This window comes from Amblyomma maculatum, chromosome 4 (assembly GCF_055883805.1).
Source record: "Amblyomma maculatum isolate TAMU_Amacu chromosome 4, ASM5588380v1, whole genome shotgun sequence".
Taxonomy (NCBI): Eukaryota; Metazoa; Arthropoda; class Arachnida; order Ixodida; family Ixodidae; genus Amblyomma; species Amblyomma maculatum.
The window spans coordinates 116,973,308-116,999,885 of NC_139347.1; positions in this window are offsets into that span (position 1 = coordinate 116,973,308).

Here is a 26,578-nt window from a genome sequence, read left to right on the forward strand (position 1 = left end):
AAAGCGGCCTCCGAGGCCGGTCAATAATGTGCCAACGCACTCAGCATCGATCCCGAACGTTGCAGGCATTTTGCACAAATATCAAAGCGCTTTCTTTCTCAATGACTGTGTAAACGTTATTTATTTCCAAGCCCTTCGTGTTCTCTGCCATCGTATCTAGAATCTCAGTGAAAGTTTAATTTCATATGAAGCAGGTTCACGACACCAGTCGGCTGCCAAACTTGCAATGAGTCATGGTGTAAAGTTCGCACAAACATGAATACATAAGAAAGAACATTCAGCACTGCATCAAATAATAATGTGAAAATTTCGAGGCAATAATTCATGGCATAATGACAATGAAATTTATATGCTTGATTTATCCGTCTGTTAAATGCCCCACACCTAAATTCGCTCGCCAACTAAAACATCCTTTAGGTACCACTTGAGTAATCATAAAGCTCATTGTACCACACTTCCTAGCCTTCTTAAATCTAAGCATGTAAATATTACAAGTACCATTTTGAAAGAAATGAAATTATATTTACTGTAATCAGGCTTCAGGGCCCACTATGAAAACCAAGCTTACAAATAATTCCTAATACACAAACTTAAGATTGTTCCGAGTGGTCTGAATAAAGACATTGGCAAAAAAACTTGTCTCTCGTCATAAAGCATTCCTTCATAGTTGTGCCTCCCGCAGCTTCTCCCGGGTTAATATCTAACGCTGATCCTGTTTTCCACTGCTTGTTTCTACTGACTTTGTTGATGTCACACATCATATCCTGTCACAGGATATCATGATTAATCTACGCTGCTTCTTTGTTATCTATTTCTATTCAGCACACGACCGACCTTTCAGCAATGTCGCGATCGTGATGACTGTTGAACCGTCTTCATCCCTTTTTGACCGCGCTAAATCACAGTTATCATTCACTGTCAAAATATACTTCGGTTTTGTCTGCCACTGTCGCCCGCCAATCAGGATGCTCTTTAAGTTTGTGAACGGACCGCGGATATTACAGGATTGCATGCTAATTGCAGTCGACCATTTTGATATGTTATGTGATTTGTGAGGCGAAGGTCTCTGATTTCTGAGTGACATATCTTTTGTTGGGCAGTTTTTCCAAATGCATGACCTGAGCCCAGTGACTTTCACTGAGATATACTTCTACACCATATATATATACATATATATATATACATATATATATATATATATATATATATATAAATATATATATATATATATATATATATATATATATATATATATATATATATATATATATATATATATATATATATATATATATATATACATATATATATATATATATATATATATATATATATATATATATATATATATATATATGGTGTAGAAGTAGAACATCCGACTCGCGTGCTAGTGAAGAGTGGTGCCAATCCCGGTGCCGCCCAATTTCCCACCGGATCGTCGCGGCGACGGCATTGCATAAGAAGATTTGGGATCCAAATTCTCGGCGTACACTTCAGAAAAATGCACTCCCTCACCAGAATAGGATTTGGACACCCTGGTGAAGTAATTGGACATAACCTTCATTGAATAATCCAACAAACCCCCGGCCCTCAGTCCCTAGCGGCCGCTAAGCAACTGACCACGGCGGCGATCACAGTTGCGACGAAGCTAAGTGTGCTAAGGATCTCTGGCTCCGCACAGGCCGCCATTAGAAACTAACTCTGGCAATCGTTTATTGCTAGAACTAGTCTAGTTATACGGTTAGAGGAGTTAGATGGCATGAAATGGGATATGGCAGGGTTTAGTGAGGCCAGGAGGCCAAATGAGGCATATACTGTGCTTAAGGGCGGACATGTACGGCGTTATAGAGGTTTACCGAAGGGATGAGAACTAGGAGTGGGTTCATTGTCAATAAGAATATAGCTGAGAGTACAGAGGAATTCTATAGCAATAATGAGACGGTAGCAGGCATCTCAATGAGCTAAACATCATCATGATCATCAGCCTGACTATACCCAGTGCAGGGCGAAGGCCGCTCCCAAATTTTCCTCTTAACCCGGTTCTGTGCTAGCTGCATCCACTTAACGTCTGCGAGCGTCTTAACCTCATCCGCTCACATAACTTTCTGCCGCCCCCAGCTATGCTTTCCTTCCCTTGGAATGGTTTGTTGCTCTAAGCGACCATCGGTTATCCTCTCTTCGCACTACGTGTCCCGCCCATGCCCATTTCTTATTATTGATTTCCACTAGAATGTCAGTAACTTCCGTTATTTCTCTGACCCAACCTGCACGCTTCCTATCTCTTAATGTTACCCCTACAATTTATCATTCCATAGCACTCTGCATTGTCCTAAACTTAAGTAGAACCCTCTTGGTTAGCCTTCAAGTTCCAGCCCCATAGGTGAGTACAGGTAAGATTCAACTGTTGTATACTTTCCTCTTGAGCGTACCGGTAAGCTGCTGGTCATATTCCGCGAGTGCTTGCCAAATGCGCTCCATCCCAATCTTATTTTTCCTGTCATTGCCTTTTCAAGGTCCGGATATGCGGTCACTACCTGGCCTAAGTAGACATATTCGCCTACTACTTCCAGTGCTTCGCTACCTAACGTAAACTGCTGTTCCTTCCCGAGGCTGTTGAACATTACCTTAGTCTTCTGCTTATTGATTTTCAAGCCTACCTTTCTACTCTTCCTGTCTAGGTCGTCAATAATTATTTGAGTTCATCCCCCGAGTTGCTTAGCAAGGCAATGTCGTCAGTAAATCGCAGATTACGTAGGTGTTCTCCATCTATCCTTATCCCTAACTGCTCCCATTCCAAGTCCCTGAATACTTCCTCTAAGCAAGCTGTGAATAGTACTGGGGAGATTGTGTCTCCTTGGCTAACACCTTTCTTTATGTGAATTTTGTTACTTCCTTTATGCAGAACTATGGTTGGTGTGCAGCCACTATATATATCTTCCAGAACTTTCACGTACGGCTCGTCTACCCCCTGACTTGGCAATGCCTGCATCACCGCCGATGTTTCAAATGAGTCAAATGCTTTTTCGTAATCAATGAATGCTATGTATAAGGGCTGGTTATATTCCGAGCATTTTTTTATCACCTGGTTTTTGGTATGGATATAATCGGTAGTAGAGTACCATTTCTGAAAACCTGCTTAATCCTTTGCTTGATTGCAGTCTATGGTTGTCCTGATTTATTAGCGATTACCTTAGTAATATACCTTATACGTAACAGACAGTAGGCTGATTGGTCCGTAATTTTTAGGGTCCTTAGCGTCCCCTTTCTTATGAGTAAGAATATGTTTGCATTCTTCCATGGTTCCAGGAACGTCGACGACACCAGGCACTTTGTATACAGGGGGGCCAGTTTTTCTAGCACTATATCCCCCCGTCCTTCAACAAATCTATACTTATCTGATTCTCTCCAGTTGCTTTCCCCATTTTCATAGTTTCTACTGCTTTCTTGACCTCGTCCTTCGTCACTGGTAGAATGTCTGACTGTTTTGCCCTACCGCCAATCTCAATACGGTCCTGACTACTTTGGCTACTGTAGAGATCTGTATAGAACTCTTCGGCTACTTTGACTATTTTGTCCATATTCGTAATGACGTTCCCCGCCTTGTCCCTTAGCCCATACGTCTGGTTTTTGCCCATGCCCAATTTCTTCTTTACCGCTTTAAGGCTTCCCCCGTTCTTTACAGCATGCTCAATTTTCTAAATGTTATACTTCCTTATACCGGCAACCTTGCGCTTGTTGATTAGCTTTGACATCTCGGCCAATTCTATCTGGTCTGTTCGATTGGAAGCTTTCATACACTGGCTTTTCTTAATCAAATCTTTCGTCTCCTTAGATAGCATACCGGTATCTTCTCGAACTATCCCACCGCCTATTTCTGTAGCGCTCTCAATAATCATATCTCTGAAATTATTGTTCATTGCTTCTAGGGCAATGTCGCCATCCTCGGTTAGAGCTGAATATCTATTCTGTAGCGAGATCCTGAACTCTTCTGCCCTCCCCCTCACCGGTAATTTGTTGATGGGTTTCTTTCTTACAAATCTGTTGCGTTCCTACTTCAGATTTAGGCTAATTCGGGACTACACCATCCTGTGGTAATTGCATTGCACTTTGCCGATTATCTCTACATTTTTCTAATGGCGGGGGATGAACACAGTATGAAGTCAGTTTCATTTTTAGTCCCCCCGTTAGGACTTTCCCATGTTCATTTCCGGTTCTTCTGATTGCTGCAGAAGGTATTTATGGTTCTTAAATTATTACGCTGTGCGAACTCAACTAGTAACTCCCCCCTGCTAGTCCTAGAGCCAATGCCATAGTCACCTACTGCCTGGTCTCCTGCCTGCTTTTTTCCTACCTTGGCATTGAAGTCGCCCATTAGTACAGTATCCTGCGTCTTTATTTTTCGCATTGCATATTCTACATCTTCGTAGAAGGCTTCAACTGCCTGGTCATCATAACTACATGTATGTGTATAGGCCAGTACAATCTTGGGTTTATACCGCTTATTAAGCCTAATTACGATGCCTGCCACCCTGTCATTAATACTATTGAATTCATTTATATTACCCACTATATACTTATTGGCAAGGAAACCTACTCCTAGTTCTCGCCTCTCCGGTAAGCCTCAATAACACAGTCCATGCCCATTCTTCAGGACAGTATATGCCTCATCCTCACAGTACATGCCCATCCTTCAGTAGAGTATGTGCCTCATTCGGCCTCCTAACCTCACTAAGCCCTATGACATCCCATTTCATATCCTCTAGTTCTTCTAACAGCACTGCTAAACTAGCTTCACTAACTAGGGTTCCAGCGGTGAACGTTGCCAGGGACGATTTCCAATGGCGGCCTGTCCAGCGGAGCCAGGCGTTCTTAGCCCCCCCTGCTGCGTCACAGGTCTGACCGCAGCCGGGGTCAGTTTGTTCCGCAGCCGCTGGTGATTGAGGGCCGGGTTTTGATGGAACTAATCATGAGAGGTTGCGGCCAATTACTGCACTAGGGTGGCCAACTCCAGTTCTGGTGAGGCAGTGCGTTGCCGGAGGTGTTCACCGGCATCAGGTCGTACCGCAAACCTGTTTATGCAATTCCATCGACACAGATGTTTTTTCAATCCGGTGGAGAATTGCGCGGCACCGGGATTTGAGCCCCGGTGCTCTTTCATGCGAGGCGGATGTTGTACTGCTACGCCACCGCTGCACTGCTAAGCATAATAAGCGGTATAGACTGAAGGTCGTACAGGGTTACGTGCCTACATGTAGTCATGATGACTAGGCAGTCGGAAGCTTCTACGAAGATGTAGAATTGGAAATGTGGAAAGTAAAGACGCAGTATATTTAACTAATCTTATGGTTGACTTCAGTGCCAAGGTATTGAAAAAGCCGACTGGAGACCAGGCAAAGGGGTGGCTATGTATCGGTGCTTGGAATAGCAGGGGAAGTTACTAGTTGAGTTTGCAGTTCCCAATAACTTATGATTCATGAATACCTTTCTCAGAAAATGGAAGAAGCGGAAGGGGAAATGTAAAAGCCCTAACGTGGAGACTGAAATGAAAGAGCTCTGATACTGTGCAGGATGTACAGGCAATGGGAAAGGTGCGATTCTGTGACCATAGGATGGTAATATATTGCATCAGTCTATATCTCAACAGTGAACGAAACGAATTAGTAAGCTAAATGTCCATCAACGCGTTACCGGTGAGTGGGAGGGCCAAAGAATTCAAGATCTCGCTCCAGGATAGATACTCAGCTTTAACCAAGGACGACGACCCTTGCATTCAAGCGATGAAGAATAATTTGAGATATTACGGAATGCGCGGTAGAAGTATGTGGTAGGATAGTTAGAGAGGATACCGGTAAGCTGTCTAAGGAGACGAAATATTTGATTAAGAAACGCCAGAGTATAAAAACTTTGAACCTTACAGACAAGAGCAAACTATCAGAAATACCAACAAGCCTAACGTGGCTGACATAAGAAGGTATAGCATATGAAATATTGACCACGCTTTAAAGAACGGGGACTGCTTTAAAGCGGTGAAGAGGAAATTAGGGATGGGCAAAAATCAGATGTATGCTTTCAGAGACAAGGCGGGCAATGTCATTACAAATTTCAACAAGTTAAAGCAGCCTAGGAGTTTTGTACTGATCTATACAGTAGCCGAGTTAGTTAGGACAATACTGAGATTGGGAGCAGTAAAAAGTGGTCAGACTTCGATCCAGTGACGAAGGACCCGGTCAAAAGAGCTTTAAACACTATGAGAAGGGGCAAGTATCATAAGACGATCAGGCAACTACAGATTCGTTGAAGGACAGGGGGATCTCGTAACAGAAAAACTGTTCACCATGTATACGCAACGCCTGCAGACATCGATTGTAGCTGAACCTTGAAAGTACGCTAACATTATCTTTTCATAAGAAAGGGGAAGCTCAGGGCCTGCAAAATTACAAACGAATCACCTTACTATCTGTCAACGTATAAGCTGTTTACTAAGGTAATCGCTAACAGAATCAGGGTAATATTAGACTTCAATCAAGCAAAAGATCAAGCAGGTTTTGGGAAAGGGTACTCCGCTATCGATCGTGCCCATAACACCAACCAGGTGATACAGAAAAGTCCGAGACATAATCTGCCCTCACACATATTCCTTGAGCAGAAAAAAGCATTTGACTCAGTAGAAACCTCGGCAATTATGCAGGCATTGCGAAATGAGGCATTTACCGAGCCGCATGTGAATGTATTGGAAGATACATATAGTGGCTGCAGAGTAACCAAAGTTCTGCATATGAAAATATTTCCATGAATAATGGTGTTAGGCAAGGAGACGCGATCTCCCCAGTATTATTCACAGCTTGCGTAAATGATGTATTCAGAGGCTTGGAATGAGAACAATCAAGTAAAAGGGTTGATGAAGAATACCTCCGTAATCTTTGTTTCGTTGTTGATATTTCATTGCTAAGTCAGTCAGGGGATAAACTGCAAAGAATGATTGATGACCTAGCCAGGAATAGCAGAGAGGTAGGCTTGAAAATCTACATGCAAAAGGCACACGTAATGTTGAATATTCTTGAGAAGGAACAGCATTTTACAACAGGTAACGAAGCACTGGAAGTGATAGACGAATATGTCTATTGAGGACACGTAGCAACCAGAGATCCTGACCGCGAAAGGGAAATAACTAGGACAATAAGATTGCTATGGAGCGCATTTGGGAAGTATTCGCACATTATGACTAGCAATTTATCGGTATTGCTGAAGATCTATGCATACAACAGTTGCTTTTTGCCTCTACTTACTTATGGGGCTGAAACGATGAGGATATCGAAATGGGTTCTGATTAGGTTGAGGACAGCACAGAGGACTATAGAACGAAAAATGGTAGTTGCAAGAATAAAAGATAGGAAGCGAGCAAAGGGGTTGAGAGAAATAACTCTTGTTAATGGCGTTCTAGAGAAAATAAAGAAGAAAGGGGCAGGGGCAGGGCATGTAGTCCGTAAAGAGGATAACTGATGGTCGCTGAGGATAACAAATTGAGTTCTGCTGGAAGTGAAGCGCAGCGGGGGGCGGAGAAAGTAAGGTGGGCGGATGAGGTTAGGTTCTTAGGGGTAATCTGAATGCAGAACAAGGAAGAAGCCTTCGCCATGCAGGGGGTATATCCGGCTGACGAGATATATATATATATATATATATATATATATATATATATATATATATATATATATATACGTGTGTGTGTGTATTCTAAGGCAGCATTTGAACGAATGTCTGTTCTCTGCCAGAACTAGCTGGCACACAGCGCGTGACGCTCCGAACAGCGGTGAGCGATGATGATAATGATGATGGATCTATACAGATGAAAGAAGTGAAAGTTTCGCACTGTGCTCGCACAAATACCCCCGGCAAGAGAGCGGCCACCCTGGTCGCTGATTACTGGGACGACGGGCATAAGGCTTCATGCGCGAGATATGGACGATCTCTTCGGAGAGGCGACGTCAATCTGTGACGGTGTGCGAGGGAATAACGCGATAGTTCACCGGAGACGTTTGTTGGAGTACTGTGTGCGGGCCAATGTAACGACGTAGGAACTTCTCACACAGGCCAAGAATGCGGACTGGGGTCCACAGGAGGATTTCGTCACCGGGATAAAAGGAGGGAGTTTGATAGCATTAGATATAGCAGTGCTTTGCGTTCTTGTTGCGCGTCTTCAGTGTTCAAATGGGCAAGTTGGCGACGTTGGGCAATACGAGTGGAAATCTCTTCGCCAAGAGATTGAGAAGTAGATGAGGGACCAGAGAAGAACTCTAGTGTCGAATACTGTCGATGGTTGACGGCCACAAAATAAAAAGAAAGGGCTGTAACCAGTGGTGCGCTGAACAGCGGAATTGTAGGCGTAGGTGACGAAAGATAAAACGTTGTCCCAGTTCCATCATCAGGAGCGATGTACATGAATATCATGTCGGACAAAGTACGGTGAAAACGCTCGATGAGTCCATTGGTCTAAGGGTGGTAGCTAGAAGAAATCTTATGGACGGTGTTAGCTGTGCGCAGTACTTCCTCTAGGACTTGAGAAAGTGAGAAAGAAGTGTATTTCCACAGTCACTAATGAGAATACGGGGAATTCCATGACACAAAACTATCGCACGCAGGAAAAAATCGGCGACTTCAGACTCAGTACCGGAGCGAAAAGGGGCGGTTTCAGCATACCGCGTCAGATGGTCGATGGCAGTCACAACCCAATGGTTGCCGTCTGACGTCAAACGAAGTGGCCCAAACAAGTCAATGGCGACCGTGTCAAAAGGCACAGATGGGCAAGGTAAAGGTTACAGTAGGTTAGCAGGAAAAGATATCGAACGCTTGCGATGCTGTCACGACGGACATGATAAAATGTATTTGGCGACGCTGGCAGAAATTCTAGGCCATAAGCAACGGCTCTTGACCCGGCCATAAGTTTTAAAGTGGCCTAAATGTCCAACAGTGGGGTCGTCGTGGTAAGGGTTCATACTGCACCAGCCAAAAGACGAGACACAGCAAAGAGGAGGACAGGACAAGGCTGGACACAGGCTCTTTGCTGTGTCTCGTCTTTTGGCTGGTGCAGTATGAACCCATACCAACGTGCCCAGTCGTCAACCTCGTCGTGGTAAGGCTCCATAATTTTAAAACGAAGGGTGCGAGGTACAATGGGTACCCAGCGTTGATCCGTAGGATGATAAACGTAGCGGTAAAGTGTTCTATGGTGAAAGCGGAAGCGACGAAGCTGACGGCGCAAGCGACTGTTTGGGACAACTGATGCTCCACGGAGCGAGCGATGGTTTTGCGGCAGTAAGGGTTAGTCAGCTGCAGGGACGAAAAATCAGCGTTGATTTCGAGTGGAGCTATAGTGATGGGTACAACATGCAGGTGACAGCAGAAGGCTGACTCGGATGGCAGGAGGGAGAGGAGCCCGTAGGTGGAGCCGCGCCTGTAGGAAGCAATGGGAAGCGAGAGAGGGCGTCAGCGTCGAGGTGTTTTCGCCCAGATATGTAGGTGATGGTGGTGTACTCTTGAAGCCGTAGCATCCAGCGACCCAGTCAACCCGATAAGTCCTTCAGCGATGACAGCCAACAGAGTGCGTGATGGTCTGTTACAATGGTGAAGTGGTGGCGAAATAAATAAGCACAAAATTTTTGAATCGACCAAACAACGGCGAGGCACTCTTGCCCCGTATTAGTATAGTTACGCTCAGCTGCAGTAAGTGTACGACTGGCGTACGCAAATACTGCGTTGCGTTGCAAGAGAACTGCGCCAATACTGTGACCACTGGCGTCTGTGTCAAGTATGGTTGGCGCGTCCGCGTCAAAATGGCGAAGCACAGGAGTGGAAGCGAGTGCCTGCTTGAGAACTTTGAAGGCGTCTTCACATTTAGTGGACCAGGTGTAAAGCACTTGGGAAGAAACGAACTTGAGTAAAGGAGCAGCAATGGTGGCAAAGTTTCCAATAGAACGGCAGACGTAGGAGGCTAAGCAAAGGAAGCTGCGAAGATTTTTCTGACGTTGGGGACGAAGAAAATTAACAGCCGCAATTTTTTAGGAATTAGGCTGCATTTCTGCCTTACTGACGACGTGGCCCAGCACTTTGATGGTCTTACTGGCGAAGTGGAGTTTCTTTTTACTCAGCAGAAGCCCCGCCTGGGCAAGAGATGTGAGGACTTAAGTAAGACGCTGTAAGTGCTGAGCGAAGTTCGAAGAGAAGACAATGATGTCGTCGAGATAACATAGGCATGTTTTCCAGTTCAAGCCGCGAAGCACGATATCAATCATGCGCTTGAAGATGGCCGTCGCATTGCACAGTCCGAAAGGCATCACGTTAAATTCGTAGAGATCGTCGGGGCAGAAAAGGCAGTCTTGTCCTTGTCTGCGCCAACATAGGAATTTGTGAGTATCCCGAGCAAAGGTCGAAACTGGAGAAATATTCAGCGCCTTAGAGACAGTCTAATATGCGTCATCAATACGAAGCAAAGGGTAAACATCCTTGCGCGTGATCTTGTTAAGTGCTTGGCAATCCACGTAGAAATGAACTGAGCCATCTTGGTTTCGAACTAGAACCGCAGGCGAGGACCAAGAGCTCGTGAATGGCTGGATGACATTGTGAGCAAGGATGTCGGCAACTTCCTGTTTTGCCTTCTGCTGCCGAAAAGCGATACGGCCGTCATCGAACATAGCAGAGCCGTCCGTCTCTATACGATGAGATTTAACGGAGGTCTTTCCTAATGCTGAGGTGCACACATCAAAATATACTCGGTGCTGCAAGAGTACATCTAGAGCTGTTGACTGCTCGGATGTGAGGTCAGGGCTGATTGCGGTTGCGAGCACAGAGGATGTCGGAAATGTAGGCTTGAGAGCAGACAGTGGTGCACAGGAAAGTGTGTTGAGGGGAACAGGATCACCGTCAAAAATAAACCCAAAGTGGCACCTCTGGGCAGTAAGAATGGCTGTAAAGTTGTAGGTAGGGGCGCAACCACCGCGCAACCGCGGGTGAAGGAGATGAGGCACGAGGTAAGAGCTAGGCCGTCGGAGGTCCACCGAGGAGAGGGCATAACGAAGGCACCGCCGTCGCGCGCGTAGTTCAATGCCAATATGATCATCTGCTCACGTTCTGGGGGCAGAACGAACTCAACTGCTGCGAACACGTGTAGTGGTGAGCGATCAGAAGTTGTTAATATAAAGGGGTCCGCAAGATGAATGAGGCGCTCACGGCAAGAGATGAGGGCGGACGTCGACGACAAGAGATCCCACCCCAAGATTATGAGATGGACGCACGTGGGGAGCACAATAAATTCGATATGATGCCGCTGGTTATAGATGAGGACAGGGCTGTGGATTGGCAGGTGGTTTTGATAAGAGTGCCATTAGCTTCACGAAGTGGCGGATCGATGTATGGCGTTATAACTTTGCGCAGGCGAAAACAGAGAGAAATGCATAACGGAGTAAGTGGCGCCGGTGTCAATGAGGGCCTCAACATACAATCCTTCAACAATTACCTTTAACATTATTGACGGTCGCCCGAGAGAAATTGTAGAGTTGGAACTCGAAGCAGCTTTTTCTCCAAAAACTGCTTCGGTTAGTTTTCCACTCCAGATGCGAAGGGTTGCGAGGCAGGACGAAGCAGCGACGTGCGGCGAAAAGGCGAAGGGGATCGGCATCGGGAAGGACGCGATGGCCAGGAAACATTGGTGGAATACGGAGGAGAGGAAGAACGCCGGGAAAGTGATTAGGCTGGCGCACGCGGGCACATTCATAGGGAGCATAACCCAGTCACTCGTTTTGCCAGCGGCGGCGGCAGGCACCGGCAATGTGGCCACGTATCCCACAATAGTAGCACACAGGGCGAGAGGGGCGCCAGGCTGGAATAGGACAGAGCGCTGTAGGACATGGTGCTATGGCAGCGATGTGACCGCACACGGGTGCCGAACAAGTTGGAGAAGGCAGGGTGGGTGGTTGTGAAGTAATCTCGGTATAGGTGGCCGAGGGTGGTTGGGAGGCGTTGGGAGGCGGAGTGCAGTTGAAATTGGTCAGTGCATCTCTCATAATGCTGCGCAAATGCACGGTTGCTGGTGGAAGAGTTGGAGTTACAGCAGTTGGGTTGGTGAGGCCGTAGAACTCCTCTCGGATCATGGTGCGTATTAGGGAACTCAAGATTCAGTCTGGGAGGGAGCCGCCATCACTGGGATCTTGTATGAGGCGGCACGACTATAGCTTGTCCAGACGTTGACAGGTAGATATGATGTCAGACACGGATGATGGCTGCTGAACCACAAAGGCTTTGAAAACGACAATGTTGATGCCCTTATTTGTGTGCTGAACACACTCGGGTGTAGGCATAGTTGCGTTGACACGGCGGCAAAGGGCCAGAAGTTCCTCAATATATAACGTATAGGACTCGCCGGGCTGCTGGAGATGAGCTTCGAGTTTTTTCTTAGCCTGCTCTGAGCAAACAGCGCATGTGCCGAAAATTTTCTCCAGCTGGTCCATGAATGCATGTAGGCCAGTCAGTGATGTCATCCTCATTATTGAGGAACCAGGTTTTGGCGATGTCGGCCAAACAAAGGACGACGTTGAGCAGTTTGTGAGCTTCATCCCAGCGGTTAAATGCACTGGCCCTGTTGTAGTTGTCGAGCCAGTCGTCGACATTTTCACCGCGAAGGCCGGCAAAGAGCTGGGGATCGCGCTGGCGGGGCAGCGTTCAAGCAGGGGCAGCCGTAGTAGAAGCAGGAGACGCAGGGGTTGAGCGAGTAACATTGCCCTCATCCATAGCACGGGGCCGTTGACGTAAGCGAAGGCCTGAACGGAGCTGCAGGGAGAACGGTAGGTGGGTCTAACGCAAGAGGTGGGGAATACGAATCACACCTCCGCCACTTGTAAGGCAGCACTTTAACGAACGTCTGTTCTCCTTCAGAACCACCTGGCCCACAACACGTGATGCTTCGAACATTGGTGAGCGATGATGATGATGACGATATATCTATACAGATGAAAGAGGTGAAAGTTCGCGCACTGCGCTCACAATATATATGTACATATATTGCTGTGTAAACGCAGAGGTGTACTGATTTAAAGGGAATGACCTTGACATATACAAATAAATTAATAGATACAATAATTTCTCATTGTTGTATATATATACATATATATATATTGTACCAGTACAGAAGAGGATGAAGTTTGGAGCACAAGTGAAGGAGAAAGACGTTGGGAAAAGAACTCTCGTGCCGGACGCGCTGCCGTTGACCAGCTGAGCTCCCTGCGCTATCGTCTTGTTGTTTAGCGCTCCGACGTCTTACCCCCGTCGTAAAAAATATATATATATATATATATATATATATATATATATATATATATATATATATATATATATATATTGTAAGCGGAGTGCGTGAACTTTTACCTCTTTCATCTGTATAGATCCATCACCATCATCCTCGCTGACTGCTGCTCGGAGCGTCACGCGCTTTGTGCCAGCTGGTTCTAGAAAAGAACAGACGTTCGTGCAAGGGCTACCTTACAAGCGGTGGAGGTGCGGGTGAGAGCTAGGCCGTCAGAGGTCCACCGAGGAGCGGGCGTAACGAAGGCCTCGCCATCGAGAGGGTAGTCTAATGCCACAATGACCAGCTGCTCGCGTGAGGGGCTAATCGAAATCAACTGCTGCGAACACGTGTATTGGTGAACAATCAGAAGTCGGTAATATATCGGGGTCCGCAAGATGAATAAGCCGCTCACGGCAAGAGATGAGGGCGGACGCCGACGATAAGAAATGTCACCCCAAGATCATGAGATGAACGCACGTGGAGAGCACAATAAATTCGATATGATGCCGCTGGTTACCGATGACGACGCGTGCTGTGTATTGGCCGGTGGGTTTCATATGAGTTCCATTAGCTCCACGAAGTGGCAGACCAATGTTTGGCGTTATAACTTTGCGCAGGCGAGAACAGAGAGAGAAATGCATAACGGAATAAGCGGCGCCGGAGTCGATGAGGAACATACAATCCTTCAACAATTACTGTTAACGTATTCCACGGTCGACCGAGAGGAATTGTAGAGTTGGAACTCGAAGCAGCTTTCCCTCCAAAAACTGCTTCGGTTAGTTTTCCACTCTAGGTTTGAAGGGTTGCGAGGCAGGACGAAGCGGTGACGTGCGGCAAAAAGGCGAAGGGGATCGGCATCGGGAAGGACGCCAGGGCCCTGAAGCATCGGTGGAATCCGGAGTAGAGAAAGAACGCCGGTAAAAGCCTGATTAGGGCAGTGCAGATTCATCAGGCTGTCGTATGCAGGCATGTTCAAAGGGAGCATAGCCCCGTTGCTCGTCTTGCTTGCGGCGGCGACAGACACGGGAAATGTGGCCACGTATCCCGTTATAGTAGCACGCAGGGTTGGAGGGGTGCCAGGTTGGAACAGGACGGGGCCACTGTAGCATATGGTGCCATGGCAGCGACGTGACCGTACATGGGTACCGAACAAGTCAGGGAAGGCGGGGCGGGTGGGCGTGAACTAATCTCGGCATAGGTTGGCAAAGAAGGTTGGGAGGCGATGGGAGGTGGAGCAGGTGCCACAGTGAAGTTGAAATTCGTCAGTGAAAGTTTGATGATGCTGGACAAATTCAGAGTTGCTGGCGGAAGAGTTGGAGATACAGCAATGGAATTGGTGAGGCCGTAGAGCTCCTCTCGGATCATGGTGCGTGTTAGGGAACGCAAATTTCAAGATATGATGGAGCCGCCATCACTGGGGCCTTGCATGATGCGGCACGACTGTAGCTGGTCCAGACGTTAACAGGTTGATGTGACGTCAAACACGGACGATGGATTCTGAACCACGAAGGCGTTGAAAGCAGTAGTGTTGATGCCTTTAATTAAGTGGCGAACACGCTCAGCTTCAGGAATAGCAGCGTTGAAACGGCGACAAACGGCCAGAACGTCCTCGATATACGGCGCATAGGACTCGCCGCGCTGCTGGAGACGAACTTCGATTTTTTTCTTGGCCTGCTCTGAGCGAGCAGCCGGAGTGCAGAAAATTTTCTTTAGCTGGTCGGTGAATGTAGGCCGGTCAGCAATGTCATCCTCATGATTGAGGAACTAGGTTTCGGAGACGTCGGCCAATTAAAAGACGACATATTGTGCAGTTTTTGAGCGTCATCCCAGCGGGTAAATGTACTGACCCTGTTGTACTTGACGAGCCAGTCATCAACACCTTCACCGCGAAGGCCGGCAAAGATCTGGGGATCGCGCTGGCGGCTGGTGGTTGTCCAAGCAGGGGCAGCCGCAGTAGGAGCAGGAGACGCCGTGGGTGAGCGAGCACCGTTGCCCTCATCCATAGCACAGGGCCGTTGATGCAAGCGGAGGCCTGAACGGAGCTCCAGGGTAAATGGTAGGTGGGTCTAAAGCGAGAGGTGGGGAATACTAATCGCACCTCCGCCACTTGTAAGGTAGTACTTGCGCGAACGTCTGTTCTTTTCTAGAACCAGCTGGCACAGAGCGCGTGACGCTCCGAGCAGCAGTCAGCAATGATGATGATGGATCTATACAACTGAAAGAGGTGAAAGTTCGCACTGCGCTCAAAATTTGTATATATATATATACATATATATATAACCCTTATCATCATCATAATCAGCCTGATTATACCCACTGCAGGGCGAAGGCCTCTCCCATATTTTTCCACTTAACCCGGTTCTGTGATAGCTGCATCCACTTGACCCCTGCATCCACTTGACCACAGGATGGTGAGGTCCAGAATTAGCCTAAATCTGAAGAAGGAACGCAGCAGATTAGTAAAAAAGAAACCCATCAACGAATTAGCGGTGAGGGGGAGGGCAGAAGAGTTCAGGATCTCGCTACAGAATAGGTATTCAGCTCTAACTGAGGATGGCAACATTACCCTAGAGGCAAGGAACAATAATTTCAGAGATATCATTACTGAGTGCGGGGTAGAAGTAGGCGGTAGGATAGTTAGAGAGAATGCCGGTAAGCTGTCTAAGGAGACGAAAGATTTAAGAAACCCAGAGTATGAAAGCTTCGAATACAACAGACCAGATCGAATTGGCCGAGATATCAAAGTTAATCCATAAGCGCAAGGTGGCCGATATAAGGAAGTATAACATGGCGAAAATTGAGCATGCTGTAAAGAACGGGGGAAGCCTTAAAGCGGTAAAGAAGAAATTGGGCATAGGCAAAAACCAGATGTGTGCGATAAGAGACAAGGCGGGCAAAGTCATCACTAATATGAACAAGATAGTCAAAGTAGCCGAAGAGTTCAATACAGATCTCTACAGTAGCCAAAGTAGTCAGGACCGTATTGAGATTGGCGGTAAGGAAAAACAGTCCGACGTTCCACCAGTGACGAAGGACGAGGTCAAGAAAGCACTAGAAACTATGAAAAGGGGGAGATCAGCTGGAGAGGATCAGATAACTACAGATTTGCTGAAGGACGGGGGGGATATGCTAGAAAAACTGGCCACCCTGCATACGCAGTGCCTGGTGTCATCGATGGTACCGAAACCATGGAAGAATGCAAACATTATCCTCATTCACAAGAAAGGGGACTCTAAGGACCTTAAAAATTACAGACCTATCAGCTTACTGTCTGTTACATATAAGGTATTTACTAAGGTAATCGCTAATAGAATCAGGACAACCTTAGACTACAATCAAGCAAAGGATCAAGCAGGGTTTCGGAAATGGTACTCTACTGTCGATTATATAAATACCATCAATCAGGTGATGGAAAAATGCACGGAATATAACCAGCCCTTATACATAGCATTCATTGATTAGGAAAAAGCATTTGAGTCAGTTGAAACCTCGGCGGTGATGCAGGCATTGCGAAATCAGGGGGTTGACGAGCCGTACGTGAAAGTGCTGGAAGATATATATAGTGGCTGCACAGCAACCATAGTTCTGCATAAAGAAAGTAACAAAATTCCCATAAAGAAAGGGGTTAGGCAAGGAGACACAATCTCCCCAGTACTATTCACAGCTTGTTTACAGGAAGTATATAACCCTTACAGAAATGCATATCTGGGCTTACAAAAGAAAATCAAGATCGGGTATATCAGGAATTGGGCAGATATGGTATATTAGGACAGATAAGGCCCAGATAAGGCATATCTGCCCAATTCCTGATTTGGAGTACCAGATAAGGCATATCTGGTTGTATATGCCTGATATGCCCAATTCTTGATTTCGAGTACCAGATAAGGCATATCTGGTCAGATGTGCCTTATCTACGCAATGCCTGATTTAAAGATCTAGCCCGCATGGCATGTAGGTTTTGAACTATAGATCTATATATCTGACTATCGATATAATACTATTAAGAGTGTGGGGCTGCGCAGCCCCTTTGAGTGTTTTAAACCGCGCGCGCATCTTCCTATTTGTATTTTGTTTGAACCGGCAGCGCGAGTGCGCATGAGCAAGCAGATAATCTTGCGGCGGCGTGATGTTAGCGGCGACAGACGAGGGTAGATAAGCGCGTCGGAAGCAAGGCGCGAGGCTTTTTTTTTGCCCCGGTGGAGAGGCCTGCGCGGTGTGCAGGCGAGCATCATGGGCCAGCAGGGTGTGCACGGATGACTGAAAGATCGCCGATACGAAGATGGAAGCAGTGCCTGCAGAAACGGCGTAGACGTATTCGTGTGAGTTGTCACACGAGGAGCAATGTTTCTTGTGCCGCCGTTTGCGCTTTGGCCCCATTGCTCGTCTTATCCGCTCCGCAGTGTGTTTTGTTTCGCCGCAGTAAAGCCCTGACATTCTTCCCGCTTTCCATTGGTGTTCTATTGTCACGCGCATGAACAGCCTGTTCTCAGCGCAGTAGCGCCTTATGTTTCTTTGTTTTGCTTTTTTGTTTATCTGGAATAAACCGGTGTTTTTAAGAGGCTGGATTTGTCACTCGTCGGGCGAGATCATGGCTGGCGGACCCATTTTTTTGAAGGCGAGATTTTCATCTGGCGCCCAACGAGATTTTAGCTCGAGCTTTGGTTTGCCCCGCGAGTGGCGCAACTTTAGTGAGAATATTCCATGTTTTCATGCGTAGCTATGGTGGATAACCTCAACTTACCTGGCGCAAGCGCCCAGTTGAAAGCTGAATTTCCACCTCCCACCCATGCGTATGTATGAACGATTAGGTGACCGGAAAAGCGAACCGTGGGATTTTCAAAGCGGAATTATTGGCCTACTCTCCCAGCTACTTGCACCAAAGGCACATTACAGAGAACCGATGGTAAGCGAGCCAGTTTCGTTAGCGCCCACTCCCTTGTATCGTGATAACCATCTGCAGCGAAATTTGCCCGTGCCGAGGTTTGTAGGATACGGGGATACGGACAAGAAATCTGTTTGCGATTTCTTCATGAACTCGATGACTATCAGATGGCAATTTCGGACAGTGCTGTGGTCACACGTGTGATTCCTGTAGCTTTAGTAGATTCCTCAGCAACTTGGAGGCGTAGACAGTGGCTATTCACAAAAAACAGGACTTTGTACAGCATTTTCGGGAAGAATTTTTGCCACCTGACTACGGTTATCCACATCAAGGATGAGCTTTGCGCCAGGACGCAAGGCGAACACGAGGCTTTGCTCGAGTTTTTGCGCAGTTTTCAAGAACTGCATGAGCGGGCAGATCCTGGAGCTCCGGAACCAGAGAAGGTGGCTCATGCCATACATCGGTGCCATCCGAGGTAACAGCCAGACCTCCAGCGCCACCAGTTCTTGAACTTCGAGGACATGGCCCGGGAGGCCTCCCGCATCGAAGCATCTTTTCTGGCGGAGCAAGACTACAAGCAACCCCCTCCGCGGAGACCTGCCTCAAGCCGTCCTGTGCATGGCTCGGATCATGGGCAGCCCACCGCATGATAAACCCCAGTTGCTGTATGGGGGCAGGCGACTTCCACGAGGTCGCAGTCCCTGGTGCGCCTCTTCCTGACTCGAGCCGACTGCAGGGGGTGGCAGGCCAGACCGGGCCTCCTCTGCTGAGTTGCCGAGCGCAAGGGGTGGCAGGTCGGACCGGGCCTCCCTCGCTGACTGACTGACTGCAGGGGGTGGCAGGCCAGACCGGGCCTAGCTCCTCCGGTGACTGGCCGAGCGCAAGGGGTGGTAGGCCGGACCGCGCCTCCTCCGATGACTGGCCTACTGCAGGTGGTGGCAGGCCAGGCCGGGCCTAGCTCCTCCGGTGAGTGGCCGACTGCCGGGTGTGGCAGGCCAGACCGGGCCTCCTCCGCCGACTGACCGACTGCAGGGGGTGGCAGGCCGGACCGGGCCTCCTGTGGTGACTGGCCGAGAGCAAGGGGTGGCAGGCCGGACCGGGCCTAGCTTGTCCGGTGACTGGCCGACAGCCGGGTGTGGCAGGCCAGACCGGGCCTCCTCCACCGACTGACCGACTGCAGGGGGTGGCAGGACGGACCGGGCCTCCTCCGGTGACTGACCGACTGCAGGGGGTGGCAGGCCGGACCGGGCCTCCTCCGGTGACTGGCCGAGCGCGAGGGGTGGCAGGCAGGCCGAACCGGTCCTCCTCCGTTGACCGGCCGAGTGTAAGGGGTGGCAGGCCAGACCGGGCATCCTCCGCTGACTGGCCGAATGCAGGGGGTGGCAGGCCGGACCAGGCGTCCTCCGCTGACTGACCGATGCAAGGGGTGGCAGGTCGAACCGGGCATCCTCCGGTGACTGGCCGACTGCAGGGTGTGGCAGGCCAGAACGGGCCTCCTCCGGTGACTGGCCGACTGCAGGGGATGGCAGGCCAAAGCGGGCCTCTTCCGGTGACTGGCCAACTGCCGGGTGTGGCAGGCCTGAACGGGCCTCTTCCGGCTGCCGCCTGCTACAGTGCGGGCGAAGGAACGTGGCCAGCACGGAGCCTGGTGTTTTAATCATCTCATCACCCGGCGGCCAGGGTATGGTGCTGCTGCAAATGTCAGCCTAAGCGGCGTAAGAGGTGTGGAAAGAAGTCGTCTCCCCTGGCCCAGACAGCCTAGGCACCAGAGGTGATTAGCGGCCCCTGGGAGCGTGAAACAGGGCTCCAAGACATCAAGGACAAAACGGTAAGCGATTTTACGTCCACATTCCGCCTCCAGGATGGCCGCCCTGTACGTGGCCGACCGTACGTGGCCGTCAAAATAGCGGGGGTGGAAGTACCTGCTCTACTGGACACAGGTTCCATTGCTTCTGCTTTTGGTGATGAAGTCAAGCGAGCATGCTATGAAAGACATTTGCAGTTACGAGACGTGACCACTAAGCTTCGAATGGCATCGCCATAGTTAGTGTCGGCAACCTCTGCGGCACGTCTGACAGTTGCCGTGAATGGTCACAAAATAAGGCAGCGCTTTCTGCATCGTCGCGGACTCTCTTTCCCGGTAATTTTGAGCCGTAACTTCATCTCGAAGGCAGGAATCATTGTCGACCTACATTCAGGCAGCTACTGATACGGCATTGCTGCAGAACCATTCAAGTTCATTACAAACATAATATAGCGTCACTCAAATCTCCTGGTCGCAGACCCCCCTCAGCCAAAGTGGCAGAAAGTGGTGTTCTCACTGTCCTGCAGTCTTTCACAGGATCAGAAACGGAAAGATCCAGAATCCAGGCAACACTTGAGCCCTTCGCTACAATGTTCGTGGAGGCTCCTGGAAAAGCTAACGTGCTGATGCTCACGATTGACACCGGCAGCTCCCGCCCGATCCGTTCAACCTCAGGCCGTTGAGCGTCCACAAGCAAGGACTCCTGGATGCCGCTCTTGATGAAATGGTGGCTACCGGTGCAGTAAGACTCTCAGAGAGCCCTTGGGCTTTTCCCGTTTTTCTTGCGCCTAAGAAAGACGGCACAACACGCTTATGTGTCGACTATCGGCGGCTGAATGCTGTAACAGTCAGAGATTCATACCCTTTTCCGTCAGTTGACTCTGTTTTGCATACACTTGGATCAGAAAAAAATTCTTCACTACTCTGCACTATAGCAGGGGTTTCCTACAGATACCGATTGACCAGAGTGACATCGAAAAAACTGCATTCATTCACAATCAGGGATTATTCGAGTTTGTCCGACTGCCTTTCGGCTTATGCAATTCACCTGCCAACTTTCAGCGCGTGATGGCGATAGTGCTAGGAGACGCGAAATTAAACTATGCAATGGCATACATTAATGATGTCGTGGTGTTTTCAAAAAACCTAGATGAACATCTGATCCATTTAACCACTGTTTTGCAACGGAGGCAGGCCGCAGGCATCACCATTATTCCCCGCAAAGTGCAGTTGGTTTCCCGCAGAATCAACCTGCTTGGTTTAATTGTTGAACAGGGCACAGGCCGGCCTGACGTGGAGAAACTGCAGGCCATATTGCAGCTGCCATCACCAACCAACATCAAGAGCCTGCAGCAATTCTTGGGCATGGTCGGTTTCTACTGCCACTTCATTCCAAACTGTGCGGACCTGGCAAGACCCCTTCTTCCGCTTCTACGGAAAGGTGCCCGTTGGTCCTGGACAGACACGGAGCAGGAATCGTTTAGGGCGCTGCCAACAGCTATCGCTGATACTGCTCGTCTTCGCCTCCCGGACCTAAACCTGCCCTTTACAGTGCAGATTGATGCTAGTGAGTAAGGAATAGGTGCTCTTTGGTTCAGGATCACGAAGGGAAGCTTTGCCCCTTGACATTTGCAAGTCGCACTCTCTCATCGTCGGAATGAAACTACTCGGTAACAGAGAAAGAGTGCTAGGCAATTGTATTTGCGCAAAAAAAGTTTGACATGTATTTGGATGGGGCTGAGTTTAAAATTCAGACTGATCATCAGGCTCTGCCTTGTTTGTCAAAGCTGCAAAACCCAGCCGGCCGTCTAGCCCGCTAGGCGCTCGCTCTTGAGATATATAATTACAGGGTGGAGTACGAGAAAGGCACCTTCAACAAGGCAGCCGACGCTTTGTCCCGAGCTCCGTTACCTACAGATGGCGAGCAAGCACCACAAGTGCAGGTGATTGCAGGGGCCACTGATGCCTGGGGAACGCTGGTTTCCCGTCAACAGCTGCTCGAAGCTAAGCTAAGCGATCCTCAGTGCATCCAAATACGAAAGGGCCTGGACACCGCCAACCCTGCAGGAAGCACAGCGCCTACCGGCATCTATGACTGCTACCTGGAAGCAGAGGATGGACTTCTCCTGAGATATATACCCGCTGCCGACAGGGATGGTGGTGAGTCCCTATTTTGTGTTGTGCCAAAGAGCCTGATACGACACACACCTTGCAGGCCACAGCGATGGCAAGAAAACATAAAAAGTTGGGTCGCATCGTGACTTCGCCCCGCATGAGAAAGGATGTCGTGGCATACGTCCGTACTTGTCTTACATGCCAGACAGCGAAGGCAAGGGGAGGTAAACCACCGGGCTTCTTGCAACCTGTGGAGAGCCGTTGCCGGTAGGAAATTGTTGCCTGCGACGTAATGGGCCCGTATCCTAGGTGTGTGAAGGGAAATCACTACTTGCTAGTGGTCACTGATCATTTTTCTAAATTTGTTGAATTATACCCGCTGCGTAAACGTGACTCAAAGGTAGTCTGGATAAACTCCTAGACGCATTCACTCGGTTCGGCTTCCCGGCGCAGTTAATCAGCGATAAACGATGTATTTTACGGGCAGGGTATTTGGTGACACCTGCAAAGCTCTTGGCGTGCAGCACAAAAGACTACGCCCTACCATCCTCAGGCCAACATCACAGAGCGGGTCAACAGAAACCTGAAATGCATGCTCGTGGCTTTCACGAAGCGTCACAAAGACTGGGATTTGCGAGTGCAGGAGGTGGCTTTTGCCACAAAAACCACAGTAAACCGGTCGACTGGTTTTACGCCGGCGGCTATACTACCTGGTCGTGAGCTTCGATTTCCCATTGAACATGCCCTTACCCATGACTCTGATTTATAGGCTCCCAGTTATTCCAGGTTCACCCAGGATCTTTCGAGTCATCGCGCTGGAGCTCTGAAGGAGGCCAGGGAGAGCTTGGACCTCGCGCGCCTAGAGCACTGCGGCCAGTACAACAAGGGGAGGCTTCCTTTGCAGTTCGAGGTTGGGAATAAAGTACTCCGCCGCTTGCACCCGCTAAGTGATGCCGCAAAAGGATTTCCCGCCTCTCTCTCTCCTCGGTGAACTGGTCCTTTTGTAGTAATAAAGCCTCTTTTGCGGCTGGCTTACATGCTTCGTCATGTGCAGGGTGGCCGGGAGACCGGACCAGTCAACGTCGCCGACCTGAGAAAGTACTGCGAGCGGCCAGAAAGTACGTAAAGGCACTCGGGTCTGCAAGATGAGAACGACCTGGACCATCGCCTGATGAATGCCACCAATCCAGCGGATCCCTTCAAGTGGGCAGCTCGTCAGCACCAGCATTCTTTATGTACTCCTCCCAGTGCCCTTCTTTGTTTTCTTCTTTGACATCTCGGGAGGTGTCCCGTCTTGAGAGGGGGGGGGGGGAGTGTGGGACTCTGCAGCCCCTTTAAGTGTTTTAAACGACGCGCGCGTCTTTCTATTTTGTATTGTGTTTGCACGGGCAGCGCGGGTGCGCATGAGCAAGCAGATAATCTTGCGGGGGCGTGATGTTAGCGGCGACAGACGAGGGTAGATGAGCGCTTCGGAAGCAAGGCGCGACGCTTTTTTGCCCCTACGGAGAGGCCGGCGCGGGGCAGCAGGCGAGCGTCATGGGCCAGCAGGGTGTGCACGGACGACTGAAAGAAGATCGCCGACACGAAGATGGAAGCAGTGCCTGCAGAAACGGCCTAGGCGTATTCGTGTGAGTTGTCACGCGAGGAGCAATGTTTCTTGTGCCGCCGTTTGCGCTTTGGCCCTATTGCTCGTTTTATTTGCTCCGCAGTGTGTTTTGTTTCGCCGCGGTAAAGCCTTGACATTATTCCTGCTTTCCGTTGGTGTTCTATTGTCACGCGCATGAACAGCCTGTTCTCAGCACAGTAGCGCCTTATGTTTCTTTGTTTTGCTTTTTTTGTTTATCCGGAATAAACCGGTGTTTTTAAGAGATGGGATTTGTCACTCGTCGGGCGGGACCATGGCTCGCGGACCCGTTTTTTTTGAAGGCGAGGCCTTCACAACATACACAGCCAATTTCAGTATTCCAGTTAAACGTCCCGCACGCTCAATCAAGTTTGCCTAGGGAAACCTGAATTTCGCCTTTCATGTCAAACCTTAGAGGAAAACAACTTTGAAACCACAGGTATTCTTTTTTTCCTGCCTATATGGAATCACTCTAAGACGGGCCTTAATTACGTGGGTACTGAGGGTCAAAGACATGCTCATCCGTTAGTAAATATTGAGATCCTACTCATTTACGCGCGATACTATAACAAACTAATCAGGTATCTGAACAGAATAATTGACCTGGCTGTCTACACGAGAAGCTAAAGTGAAAGACATTAACCTATTAAATTATATAGTACATTTTAATCTACTCTTTTACACGCAGCTTTAACCAGTAAATGCTTTTAATTTGAGCTCGTTTACTTGCTAAGCTAAAGAAAATAAATAGAGAATGGCAACTGTAATCGAACTAGACTATTGAAATCGAATTTGAAGGTTTGCCGATACCCGGAATAGGTACCGCTAAACGGTAGGGCGATAAACCACACACTGCTGAGACTGCTGCTAATACCTAAACCTTAGCAAAGTACATATAGGCTGTCAGGAGGTGCTGGTGTTACCTTGAGCAGAGACTGCAGTGCAAAACGAGCGAACGTGCCTAACTCGTGGTTGCTTTTGAAATTGAGAGAAAACAAAGAAAAAAAAACATGTTTGATGGCATTTGTCATGAGAGCGATAGCTCTGCCAGTAAACGAAATCAAGTATGAAGCTACTTAGGTAGTGAAAATAATAATAAACAACGAAGGACCCTATCCACCCACTGAAATTTGTCAAAATTGATGGAGCGAAAGACAAATTATCAATGAAATGTACAGAAAAATATCACATACTGGCAATTACTATCCAATTTACTGATTGGAAAATACTTTTCAATCAAAATAATCAAGTGAACAATATCCTGAGGCTCGCAAGTGCTAGTTCTCGACCAGAAGTCTCATGCCCACGGTTTTGGTGATATGGCGTGAAGATGAGGCGACACGATGAGGGTGCGATCCGCTGGCAGTTTCTACACAATGGTGAAGATTTGGCCGGGGCCACCCAGGGCAGAAGCCCCGAAAAGCTTAAGCGACCATCAGGTTCGCTGCTAAGGCTAGGGAGGCAGCTTCCACCCGCAGTGGAACACAGTAATTTCCTCTTTGCCGGCGGTCAGACTGAAGCTCTTGTAGATTTGCTGTCGCATTTTTGTTACATGTACACAGCTAATAGCGAACAGGTGCTGGCACATACACACACACCAGCATACACAACATGCAGCACGCCCGCCAGCCGCACCGAACTCCGATGTCTGCCACCGAAAAGGAACGAGACACCAAGAAGTGCTGCCGCGCACGAAGTTGAAAGCGAAAGGGGAAAGTAGCAAACACACACAAAACGGAGGGCTCGTGGCCTCCGCGGAAGAGCGTGGCAGCTGCGAGGAGAGATGAAATGCGAGCCCGCGACGCAGCGACCGCCACATTCTGAGAGGGAAGAGGGGAACCTGGAGAGAATGAGTCCCTGTCTAGCCAGCGCGGCTCGCGACGCAACGACCGCCAGCTGTCTCTGAGGATGCGTCACCGTCTAGACAGCGCGGAGGGGGCTGTATACTGAACTGCCATCATTTTCTTGATATTTTGAATCGCTCAACTTAACTTACCATACTTTGTGCACCGAACTGCAGCCGCATTTTAAATGAATATGCGAAGTTAGTAGGCGGAAAGAGGAGCATGTAGCCATAACCCAGCGCACTCCTGGATTAAGGAACGCATGGTATTGCCACCTGGTGTCCTCATGTTCTTGCTGCGCCTGGAAGAAGAGGACATCGAAGTTGACTCCCATGCTGCGTGCCGAACTTTGCCTGCTGGTACAGCTTCGTCCCGCCGTTTTAGTCACGTCTGGCCCTGTTGTCCGTGACATATTTTGGTGTCGGCGCAGGGTATCGATCCCAGTATATGTCCCGCACTCCTCCGCATACCCACGATTCAGGTCCTGTGCCAATCGACACTCCTGTTCACCGCGCTAGCCGGAGGAACCTAGGCCTACCACATGAAGGCCTCGCCTTCAAAAAGCGGGTCCACAAGCCATGGTCTCGCCCGACGAGTGACAAACCCAGCCTCTTAAAGACACCGGTTTATTCCGGGTAAACAAAAAAAGCAAAACAAAGAAACATAAGGCGCTACTGCGCTGAGAACAGGCTGTTCATGCGCGCGACAATAGAACACCAACGGAAAGCGGGAAGAATGTCAGGGCCTTACCGCGGCGAAACAAAACACACTGCGGAGCGAATAAAACGAGCAATGGGGCCAAAGCGCTAACGACGGCACAAGAAAGATTGCTCCTCGCGGGACAGCAACTCACAGGAATACGCCTAGGCTTTTCCTGCAGGCACTGCTTCCATCTTCTTGTTGGCGATCATCTTTCAGTCGTCCGTGCACACCCTGCTGGTCCATGACGCTCGCAGGTTGCCCCGCGGCGGCCTCTCCG